We start from the raw sequence: 10,929 nt of genomic DNA, 5'->3' as shown, positions 1-10,929 counted from the left end.
GAAACTGTTCAGGCTTTGACACTCATCTCTAGATGAATATCCTTCTCTGACTTGGAGGGGTAAAGCTCCTAGGATTTGAAGAGTTCTGCTAAGGACCTTAAGGAAATGAGTATTTTGGTCTTGGTGCGTTGCCAGCGGAGCTGGTGGTTCCAGGCTGCAGCTCAAAGCACACGTGCTGCTTGAAACCTGCCATTAAAGAGCCCTTGAGGTCCATCAGCATTTTATTTTCTCTGAAAACCCAAGAACCAAAATTGTATTATTTATAGATAATCAAAGATACTCATTGAAAGAGAAAACTGCCTTTACGCCTTAATCCTGCCACGACCTAATCATTCACCTACTGTGGTCTCTGGAGAAACCGCTTTTTGGAGATTTGAGCTGGAATCAGTTTTTCAGAGACTGCCTTTGCACCTGTTGCCTGAATAAATTCCCATTGAATTATAAAGAAGACATCGCTGTAGTATATCTGCCAGGAGACATAATTTTCTGGCAGGACTTTCTGCCTGCCTGCTAACTCTGTATGGTAATGTGTTTTGATACTTGTCAAAAATCTACAGTTGATCGTAGTTTAGGGGCAGCATTGAAAGCCTACTTCATTCAGAAAGAGACATAGTTCACTGTGAGGGGATTTTCATAAACATATCGCTTCAGGCTATATAAGCATCCTGTCTCTCTTCCTATGCCCCCCCAGTCTCTCCCTCAGCAACGATTAGAATATACGGGCCAACAGCCTTACACATCCAGACGTGTTCCGGGGAACGCATCTCAGCATAAAAGGAGTAAAGGGATAAATGTTTCCATGGCAATATATTCAGAGTGCATGGATCTGAAGCACAGATTGGTCTTATTGTTACTGTCACATCAAGTGCTGTCAAGTCATATTCAGTGTTCTGTACAGTAACTGAAAAAGTCAATTAATCCAAAGGAAAACTTCTTTCGCAAGGCTAATCCAAAGGCTGCATCACTTATGAACGGTTGCATCATGGACCTGTTTTTGGCTGCTCCTAATTAATATCTAGAGGCTTTTACAAGAATTCCTTGAAAGAACAGAGAAGTGTTCAATCACTGCTGTCCTTAATTTTCTCATAAAACAAAATGGTATTTCACTACAGTTTCTAGCAATGACTGCACTGGAGACCTTCAGGATATTTCAGTACTTAGAGTGAAGGGCATTTCTTTTCTGCAATTTAGATAATGGGAAAAAAAAATCCATGGAAAAGGATTTTTGCCTAGTACGAGGGCTTTTGCTTGATTTATGTTTACATGAAAAATATTGTTTAGGGACCATCCAGGAGTTATCTTCTATCCCAGTGCCTTTTCTTTGCTAGTAGCTCGTATTGGATGCTTACGGCAATAATACAGGAACTGATGGGTGCAGAGTTGCATTTTCCCCTGCTTTACATTCTCACTCTGAAATGCAGGAGCCTCAGGAAGTTAGATATACATTTTTAATAGCCCTTGATGAACTTCCATTAATTTGTCTGAGCAGTTTTTGAGCTGGTATACTTTTAATGTAAATCCATGCTTCCTCATTTATCCCTTTATACTTCCAGCATCTTGTGGGACTGAATTCCACAATGTAATTATGTAGTTTCTGAAAAAATCCTACCTGATTAGTTTGGGATACAGTGGTGGCACAAAAGCAAGTGGGTATAAGCTGGCATGAATGTATTTTAGGGTAAAAATTAGAACAGCCCTAGCGATTCCTGTCAGACTGTTAAGGGCAGGCTGAAGCAGGAACACGAGAAGTTTATTGGAACAATTATAAATGTACTTGTAGGTGACTGAACTTAATGACCCAGGTAGTTTCCGACAATAAGTTCCCCTTTTTCTCTAACTTTTAAATCACTGATAGTACATCTTTCTTGCTACAAAGCATGAAAAATTAGGGAGCACAGCTCCTGTCAACATTAATTACAGCTGTTATGAAGTCAAAAGACCGTTAGGAAAAAGGCTCTTTAAAAGCATTTGTAACTTGTAAAACAAGGACTGATCTATTGTTGCCATTAAGAGCCTCATATTTTGGAATGCACTATAAATCTTGCGAGTTGTGGAGACCTATTATGTATAAAACATCATTTTGGCACCCTGGAAAATTGCCAGTTGAGTTTTAGTACGTTCTCTTCAGTCCTTGGTTGTGGACACAAGAGCGGAGTCATAAATTACCTTCGGGCATTTTTATTTCCCACCTCATCAGGATGACTCCTCTGCTGTATTTAGCCTTCCAATTGCCTAATTTGTAAACACTTTTCACAAACTCCGTAATTAATTGGCAGGCGAGACTGCACACTGGCTGGAAGTAATTGAAGATTACTTTTAATTGTAAGAGCATACTTTTGGTGGATGGTTTAAAATACGTATGCAGATTAGAGGCAAACATAAACAGTAATTAATGTGTGAACGCTAACAGTGTGTTGGTTTTGAAGGTGCCATCAGATTTCACCTGCCCCCCCCGAACACTGTGCTCCCTGCCTCTCTCCAGGCTGGACGCCCAGCGCCGTGGCCGCTGCGCCCAGGCAAAGGCTCTGGGGAGGTGAAGGATGGGACACGGTCTCGGTTAATAACAAGGTCAGGCTTTAATAACAGACTAAAGGCTTTCCCCACCTGATAGCTACCCAGCTGAATTCCACCCCTTACAGACACACTCCGTCTCCTCCTATTGCCAGCTGAAATAAATCAGGGGCTGGGATGAGTCAGCAGCGCCCAGTTAACATCTCCTTGTCAGAGCGCGGCGACTGTTGAGCAGCCTGAGCCTGCAAGGGCACCCAGCCTTCTTGTCAAGGAGATAGATTATTATGCAGATATAATGAGATTCTGACTTAAACCAGTATAAATCAAGTCAGAATTGGCCCCTCTAAAGTTGGCTGGTTGAAACTGTTGATTTTTATGTTCTGTTACTTTACATGCTTTCCTGCAGCTTCTCCTGAGCTAGACAGGTGATTGTATTAGGCTAGAAATCAAAGGATTTTTATATCAGCTTAGCTAAGGCAGACCTAAGTACACGGTTGGAAACTACATCCGACATGCTGATGCTAGTCAAACAATTGGCTACAGAAAAGATAATTTTCCTGTACAAATATGAATATTGCACAGGTACCTCTGGAGATGGGTTTGCATACTGGAGTCCTGCTAGAGCTGTTATTATTTCAGCAGGCTGCACATGCTTATGCCGAGGCAGTCTGAGTTTTGATGTTTGGTCCAATCAGACTTTTTATTTATTGGTTTATGGAGTGGTCTTCATCCTCAAAAAAATTGCTTTGACTAAAAATCCTAGATAGCTTCTTCCTATTTCAAGCTCTTACTAGCTAAAAATGATTCATGCTGCACATTAAATTTGGTATTTCTGCAAGCGCGGACACGTAGTGCAGTAGTAATTTCCATGTTTTTCCAAGCTTGATTCCCCCTGAAGTTGCTTACAGAAATGATTGAAACTTTATCTAAGTAGTCACACTGTAAATATTTAAATGGTACCTACATGAATCGCATCGTGCTGTCAAATAGCTTGAAAGACGTTTCTGTGCAAGCTCAGCAGAAACGAGTAGTATGTGTGATATTCTGGTTCTCCTGCGGGATATTTGGCTGCAGTAAATTATAGATTTTGGCCAAGTTCTTTCTTTAAAATTCTTTGTGGTTGCTTGTAAGTGCATGCTCAGACACTGAGCTTGTGTTGGAGCCAAAATTTATGTTGATTTTTATGATTTATCTGTTGAGAATAATGCAAATCTAAAGCAGAATTATGGAAAAATTACGTATTGTATGAGTCTTACACATTGGGTAAATCTTCACAGCTTGCTCTATAAAAATTCATCTAAACTTTATTTTGGAGTTTTTCTGTGAGATAATGGGTGCTATAGAAAAAAAACTTATTTCCAAGACTTGCAGTTCTTATATTCTGGTTTAAGAGAAAGGATGAAGATCATCAATTGCTTCTGCAGCTTATTGAGCAAAAAGTATGTATCTTGACTGGAAATGAAACCAGCACACAAAAATAGGGAACTATGCTGATGCTACATTTAATGTGATTTGATAAATACCAGAAAAAGAATATCCTTTGATGAGTTTCTGAAATAATTTTCTCTCCACTATCAACACTAAAATGAATTCTTGTTTCAAAGAAGGAGAGGTGAAAATATTGCAGCTTTTCACTTCCAAGAAAAATAAAAAAGTGACCAGAATTATCTGGACTCTGGTAACTGTGATTAGTGTGTTTATTAGAATGTACATGTTAATTACTTTTGAAAATATGTTTTCATTTTTTTCCATCAGTTTTTCCCCTTTACTGCTGTTTTCCTATGAAAATACTATTGACAGGCAGAAGTTGTGCATTTATATAGCAATGTATATCCTCACAGAGTTGAGCTTATATTAAAAACTCTTGTAATTAAAAAGAAAGCATTCAGATTTTACTGTGGAGGAAGGCTGGAGACATGTTGGCAAGAAAAGCACTTTAAAGCATGAATTCCATAAAATAATGTAATTTCTTGCTAGTGGTTTGTTGTTTGATTATTTTTTTAATAAATATGTATTATATGGATTGCATATATGCATGTAATACATGTATTATTATGTAATATACGTATTACAACTTTTATGTTGCATGTGTGTATATATATTATATGGATGTATACATGTATGTATTATATGTATTACAGCTTTTTTCCCACTCAAACAGTGTTTTATATCCCAAATAGCTTCCTCAGGAAATTACTGACTAAATCGTACTGAGGCCAACCAAGCATAGACAAGGTATGGAATTGTACATGAATTGTAGTTAAATGGCAACATTTTAGCAGCTTTGGTGTGATAGTTGCTTGTATATGTTTGTTGAGCTAGAAAACAGAATATGAAATCTGTGTGGTTTCACCTTGTCTCCAAACATCTTGTTGCTGTGGAGTCTTAATCACAAAGTGAACTGTTGAGGTTTGCATTCGATTCCAGGCCACTGGTATTAGGTTATAAAAAACTGAGTCATTGCATTAAAAACTTGGATTACCTTTGACACGGTGCCCAGTAAAAACTGTTTGATTAGCAGATTTAGTAAGAAAACATCTGAAAATCTATAGTGGTGTATAGATAGACATCAAGACTGAAAGATAAATTGCCTGAATTACTCACTGGGCTAAATGTAATAATTAGCCATGTATTAATTGGCTTTTGCCCTCTCTTTTGCTCTGATATAAAAAGCTTGATTCTAATCACATTTATGGATGTTTTGATAGTTATACTATAATTTTACTGCACCTGTCATCTTGGAGAATCTAGTAAAATATATTTTACCCAAACACATTACCTCTGTGGGTCGGCTGTGAAATGCTGGTTGCAAGTGCTGGTTTGAGTATCTGATATCTGGCGTACAAAACCCAGCTTAAATTGCATGAATCAAATTATTTCAGTTCTCTGACTTTTTCCCCACTCACTTTAAATACAGTAGTGCATAAATAAATCATAAATGTTCAGTACCCAAAATATAGGTAGTATTCAATGGAATTTAAAAGGAAAATGTCATCAGCGTGAAGTCAGATGAGGGAGGCATGGCCAGAACAGGTTTGCTTTGAATCCAGTGGTGCAAGAGCTTTCAACAAAAATGCCCACCTACAATCTATTAGCTTTTTGGTAACATTTCATTACTGCAGACTTTCCCACCCCCGTGTTCCCCAGCTTCTGGAGGAAGGAAATCTGTGTTGTAACGATCTGTGTACATCAAACATTGTACCCATCCTGTTCAAAGTGCTTTATTTCGAAGTATCCACTTTCCTGACACGAACGTGCCGTGGCTGAGGTGGTTTATGTGTTGTTCTCCCCCGCTGCATGTAGGGAGAGGATTGCTGCACAATTCACTGGAGACTGGTTATCCAAGAGTCCTATTTATTTCGTGATAGATTTGCTTTCTAAATGTAGAAATAACACGTAGCTACATGCACTGGTTTGGGTTGGAATGATATTCAGTAACTAGCATTATTAATGGATAAGAATACTTCTGCAGGTTTGCTAAGCTGACAGTATTGGGCATCAGCGTGCAAGTTAGGATGCCTGGGCATCCTATTTACAGTTCTGTCACTCACTGGCACTGGGGAATTGAGAATGTTACTTATTGCCCATTTTTCAGTATTTTTTCCTCCGCTTTTTCTCATTATTTTCCTATCCAGCCAGAGAACTGCTGTGTATCGCACCTGGGCAGTATCATTTTAACTGTCTTTCGTCTTAACTTCTCTGGCCTCTTACCGCCTCGGATGTAAGGTACAAATAATCATCCTTGCTTGCTGTTGTGGATGCTTTAACATTCAGAAATAGCCAGATTCCTTTTGTAATGTTATTTCATTTTCAGTTTTGGTTTTAGGATGCACAATATATTCTATCAGATTTACTTCAAGAGTTGTTCCAAAACCAGATAAGACTCAAGAAAATTTTGGGTTCGAAACCTACTTGTAAGGCAAAAAGTGAACAACCACTCTTAGCTTAGGCCATTTGTGTTAATGAGAAATTAATCAACCCACTGGCAGTGAAGCTGGCACAAGTACTGTCCCAGTTTCAAAAGAGAATTCAAGAACTTTTACATTATTAAAAAAAAAAAAGACCAGTCTGATTCTTACTGCACACACATAAATAAGGCTCAGCTCTGAGTAGCTCAAAAAGAGATAAACAATTTATTTCTCAGCTTTTTTTCTATTTAACTTTTTTTTTGTCTTTTATAAATGACAATAAAGCAATATTGCTTTCCACAAGATTATAAATAATTTCAAAAATTCATGGTTTTCCTTGTAGTGTTAGGAGAGGAGAATTTTATCTCGAGATCTAACTTCAAAATCCCTGTTTTTCTCTGAGGTGGCACTAGCACTGTTAGTATTTTCAGTATGCACAGTCCCAGGAACAAATTAACATATTTTTACAGCTTTAGAGACTCTGATAAGCAATTCTTTTGTGGACTGCCCAACACACCGTGATCTGCACACCATAAATGTCAGTCTTATTCTACTTCCCATTTCAAAGTCAGCAGCAAAACTGATGGCATGCAAATTGCAGACAGCATGAAAATGTTCCTGTATAAATAGCTTCCCCGATCAATGTCCATATAAAATGAAAACCAGAAAATATATGAGCATAATTCAGAGGATTACATGGCTTTCATGGAATAATTTATTATATGGATTTCACTCTCTGTCTCATGTTTTCTCCCTCTGAGCAGGAGCTGCCAACAGTTTTTTCTCAGACTTGCTTGCAGTTCGAAATATCGGGCTGATTATTTTTCTTTCATTATAAAGAAAGAGTCATCAGGGAGGACTGGCTAAAGCACAGTGCATGAAGTATGGCTCGTGTTTAAGCATTCAGGAAAGCTGAAGTTCATACGCGTGGAGTCGGGCGCTGTGTGTGTGCTGTGTGATGGTGCTGTGATGTCTGCTCAGGTGGGCAGATGTTGAGTTACAGCTATTTACCTCTGCCAACTTGCATTAATGGGCAATGGGAGAACAAAAGAATGTGGCTTAAGCAATTAATTATCATTTAGATCATAAACATTTTGCTTTAAGAGCTGTATTTTCATTCAGTGCTTGTGAAGTATAGCACACTTGGCTGGTTTTTTTTGGTTTTTTTGGTTTGTTTTTTTTTTTTTTTTAGGACAGTTCTGATTTATGCCTCTTTGGAAATGCTCTGCCCTTGCTTTCCCAGGCAGTAGATGATCAGCTGTGGGTAGTGCTGCAGCAATGAGGAGCAACTGGACTTTTTTCTCCCCGTTTCCATTTTGAATTGGTCTTTACTGTGCAGCACACACCTTTAAGCTTTAAAAACAAGGGATTCAGGCATGTGCATGTGCGTCATGTTGTATTTCTCATGATGCTGCATTGAGATGATGTGCTGCATGGTAGGTACTCTACAGACAGGATGGGAATCGTTGGTGGGATTTTTGCTCTGCTACTTTCATTGGCCCCTGCAAAATTTACACTCCTGCGCCATGTGCTGGCATCACGGTCAGGTGCAGGGTGGACTGTCCTCTGCCTTCTCAAACCTCTTTTGTTTTCTGGGTTTAAAGCCTCATAACTGCAGGGGAGTTTAATTCCCTGAAAACTGAACTGGCTGTTCTCTTAATCAGTGCGGTGACCTTCACCATACAGGAAATTTCAGCTGAGGTGGATTTCAGAAATTTAATTTGAAAGATAGTGATATCACCCTTTCTTAGTTGGTTGACCTTATCAGGGCTATTAATTTAATGAAAACCCAGATTCATTTTAATCAGCATAGGCCCATCCTCACACGTAATACATCGCTCCCATTCCTGAGCACCACACTTCTACTGTTAATATTAGTACGAACAAACTTAAAGTGTGTGTGCAAGGAAGCAAATAGCTGGGTCTCTTTTTGGCTGGAGGTCTTCTGTTCCCTGGGGTCTGGCGTTGCATTCTGGTATCTAGCCATCCTTCTTCCAGTTGGGTCCTGGGAGTGAATGAAACCAGGTGTGTGACAGAGCACTGACTGATAAACCAAGGAGATTACAGTATAAAGTGGCCTATAATTTCTGGAATTTTAGCTATTACCCACTTCTATTCTACTTCTTCCTTTGCGTTTTTTTTGTTTGGGTTTTTTTATTTGCCTTTTTTTTTTTTTTTTAATAATAGAAAAGATAATACAAGATGTTATTCAGATTCTTCTCCAAAACACAAACAAACCAGAGTGCTTCAGATGGGCTCTGGATTATACCCACAAATAGCAGTAAGTGAAATTAGACTAAGATTATTTCTCATAAAGTATGTGTGAAATCCTGCCTTGGTTGAGTTTAGTAGCAAAACTGCCCAGTTCAGTAGGTCCAGGCTTTCAACACGAATTCATGTCATGTTTTACCGTGAGGGCGGTGAGACACCAGCCCAGGCTGCCCAGAGCAGCTGTGGGTGCCCCATCCCTGTCGGTGCTCAGGGCCAGGCTGGACGGGGCTGGGAGCAGCCTGGGCTGGGGGGAGGGGGCCCTGTCTGTGGCAGGGGGGTTGGAACTGGATGATCTGTAAGGTCCCTTCCAACCCAAACCATTCTGTCATTCCTTCCCGTTCCCCTTCAAAAACCCTACTGTGTTAAAAAAATGTAATTGATAACATGTTAATGTATAATAAACTGATAAATATGTCATTTGCTTTCCTTGTCAGGAAAGGGACAGAATTCAGTTCTTGACCACTAATTACTGATTTCTAAGGCAAATCAATATTCTTCTTTATTAATGGCCAAACAATATTTTTTGTACTATTAAGAGCCATTCTTGGCATGAGAACATCACTGAGGTGCTTTTGTTATGCGAGAACCTGTGCTGCTTTTCCACAATTGACAGATTTGGAGCTGATAGCAAAGTTCAGAAACCAGGTCATCAGTGGATTTCTCGACTTACTGGTAATTGAATTCAGTTGATGTTCATGTTGACTTGAAGCCGTCTACCTGGTATCTTGAATTTCCAAATGTACCTTCCCACACGGATGTCCTGGTATTGCACAGTGTGTTCGCTACCCGCAATTTCTTGGAAAATTGCTCCTCTCAGCACCTTATAAAATAACTGAAGGAGAAAACATTTAAAATCCTACTAGCTTGCCATTCAGTATCTGACTGGTGTTTATGAGCATCAATACTGTATCTTATTATAGTTAACCGTCTCCTATTCTCATTTTATTCTTAATGTCCTGTTTTTGTGTGTCTGTTTCTAGAGTGTGATCTCCTTCTCTGTCTTGCTTTAAGTTTGTCATTTTTGTAACTTCAGATTTTTACCTCTTCTTTTTTTGTCTAAAAGGAAAGAAAGAATAGAGATTGCAACTGGGCAACATTTTTTAAGTTTTTTCCTTTTTTAATGATATTAGAGCAATCCAATTAATTTCCTGCTATTCCTTTTCCTTCTCATTTGCACATATGATATGAAGATTTTCATCACAATCCTCTCTCTCTTAAATTGCTGATTTTAGAAAACTATTTAGTCTTCTAAACTTTCTATTTTAATCTATGTGGAAAGTAATTTTGACATCAGTCTTTTCTGTCTGTTTCACTCTCTTTTGCTATGTAGAATTAGAACAATGTTTCATCACTAGCTGAGCTACTTTAGTATTTGAAGCTAAGAAGTGTTAGTTTTCCACACCAAATGACGTGGTTGGAAATAGAGGAATGAAAGACCAGGGAGAGGCTTCTGGCAATGAGTTATGGATGTACCTTTTTCATTTCACTTGGCATTCATTGTAGATAACCACTGAAATTAGGTTTTATGCACTAGTGATATTGCTGACTTGAATTATGAATGAATATGATAAACTATGTCACTTGAACTGTAGCTGTGGACATCAGTAAAAATACAAGGATAGATGGAAGATATGGCAAAAGTAAAGGCTTTGTAATAAACAGGGACAGGGAGAGCAGATAGGATTTAAAAACTGTGGCACAGGACAGCAAAATGAGCTTTTCTGTCTGAGTTCTCCTTAAAATGAATGCAAGGTGTGCTTCTGTCTGGGGCGTACACTGGCAGTGGGGAATTAATCATACAGGCCCAAGAAGCTGTGCTGGTGGAGGATCTTCTGACAGCTGCTGCAGAGCTTTTCTGTTTTTTAAAAAAAAAAAAAGTCTTCTATTGTCACATCGCTCTCCAAACTATCAAGCTGCAACAAGGTCTTTTACCATCTCATACTATTACACTCTTCATGCCAGTCCCTCTACTGCCTTAGCCTCGTCTCGTCTCACCTCACCTCATCCAGGGCCCACTCTCTCTTCTCTCTGCTTCTTCCTCCCCTCTCTTCCTTGGCTGCTCAGCCTCTTAACAGAACCAGCCACAGCTGCACCTTATCTGCATTGGCCAACCCACCGCCCCTGAAGCCAGCCCACAGCTGTATATTATCAATGTTAATTAACCCAGCTTCAATCCTCTACATTCTATTGAATGCTGCTGTTAAATATGAAAATCCAGACACCAGCACTAAGTTTTAAA

The 10,929-nt window shown here is 39.0% G+C and overlaps 1 long non-coding RNA gene across 1 annotated transcript in view; it reads left to right on the top strand.

Moving 5' to 3' along the window:
• Positions 1–4,689: 4,689 nt before the first annotated feature.
• LOC114017200 (uncharacterized) overlaps positions 4,690–10,929 on the top strand; it is a 203,452-nt gene continuing 197,212 nt past the window's right edge. The window contains exon 1 of the long non-coding RNA XR_003562101.2: positions 4,690–4,746. This is a non-coding gene — a long non-coding RNA (uncharacterized LOC114017200). The remainder of the gene's footprint in view (positions 4,747–10,929) is intronic.

This window comes from Falco cherrug, chromosome 13, assembly GCF_023634085.1.
Source record: "Falco cherrug isolate bFalChe1 chromosome 13, bFalChe1.pri, whole genome shotgun sequence".
In the NCBI taxonomy this organism is placed as follows: Eukaryota; Metazoa; Chordata; class Aves; order Falconiformes; family Falconidae; genus Falco; species Falco cherrug.
Note: the sequence above shows the minus strand (reverse complement) of the source record. Positions and strands in the feature narration are given on the sequence as shown.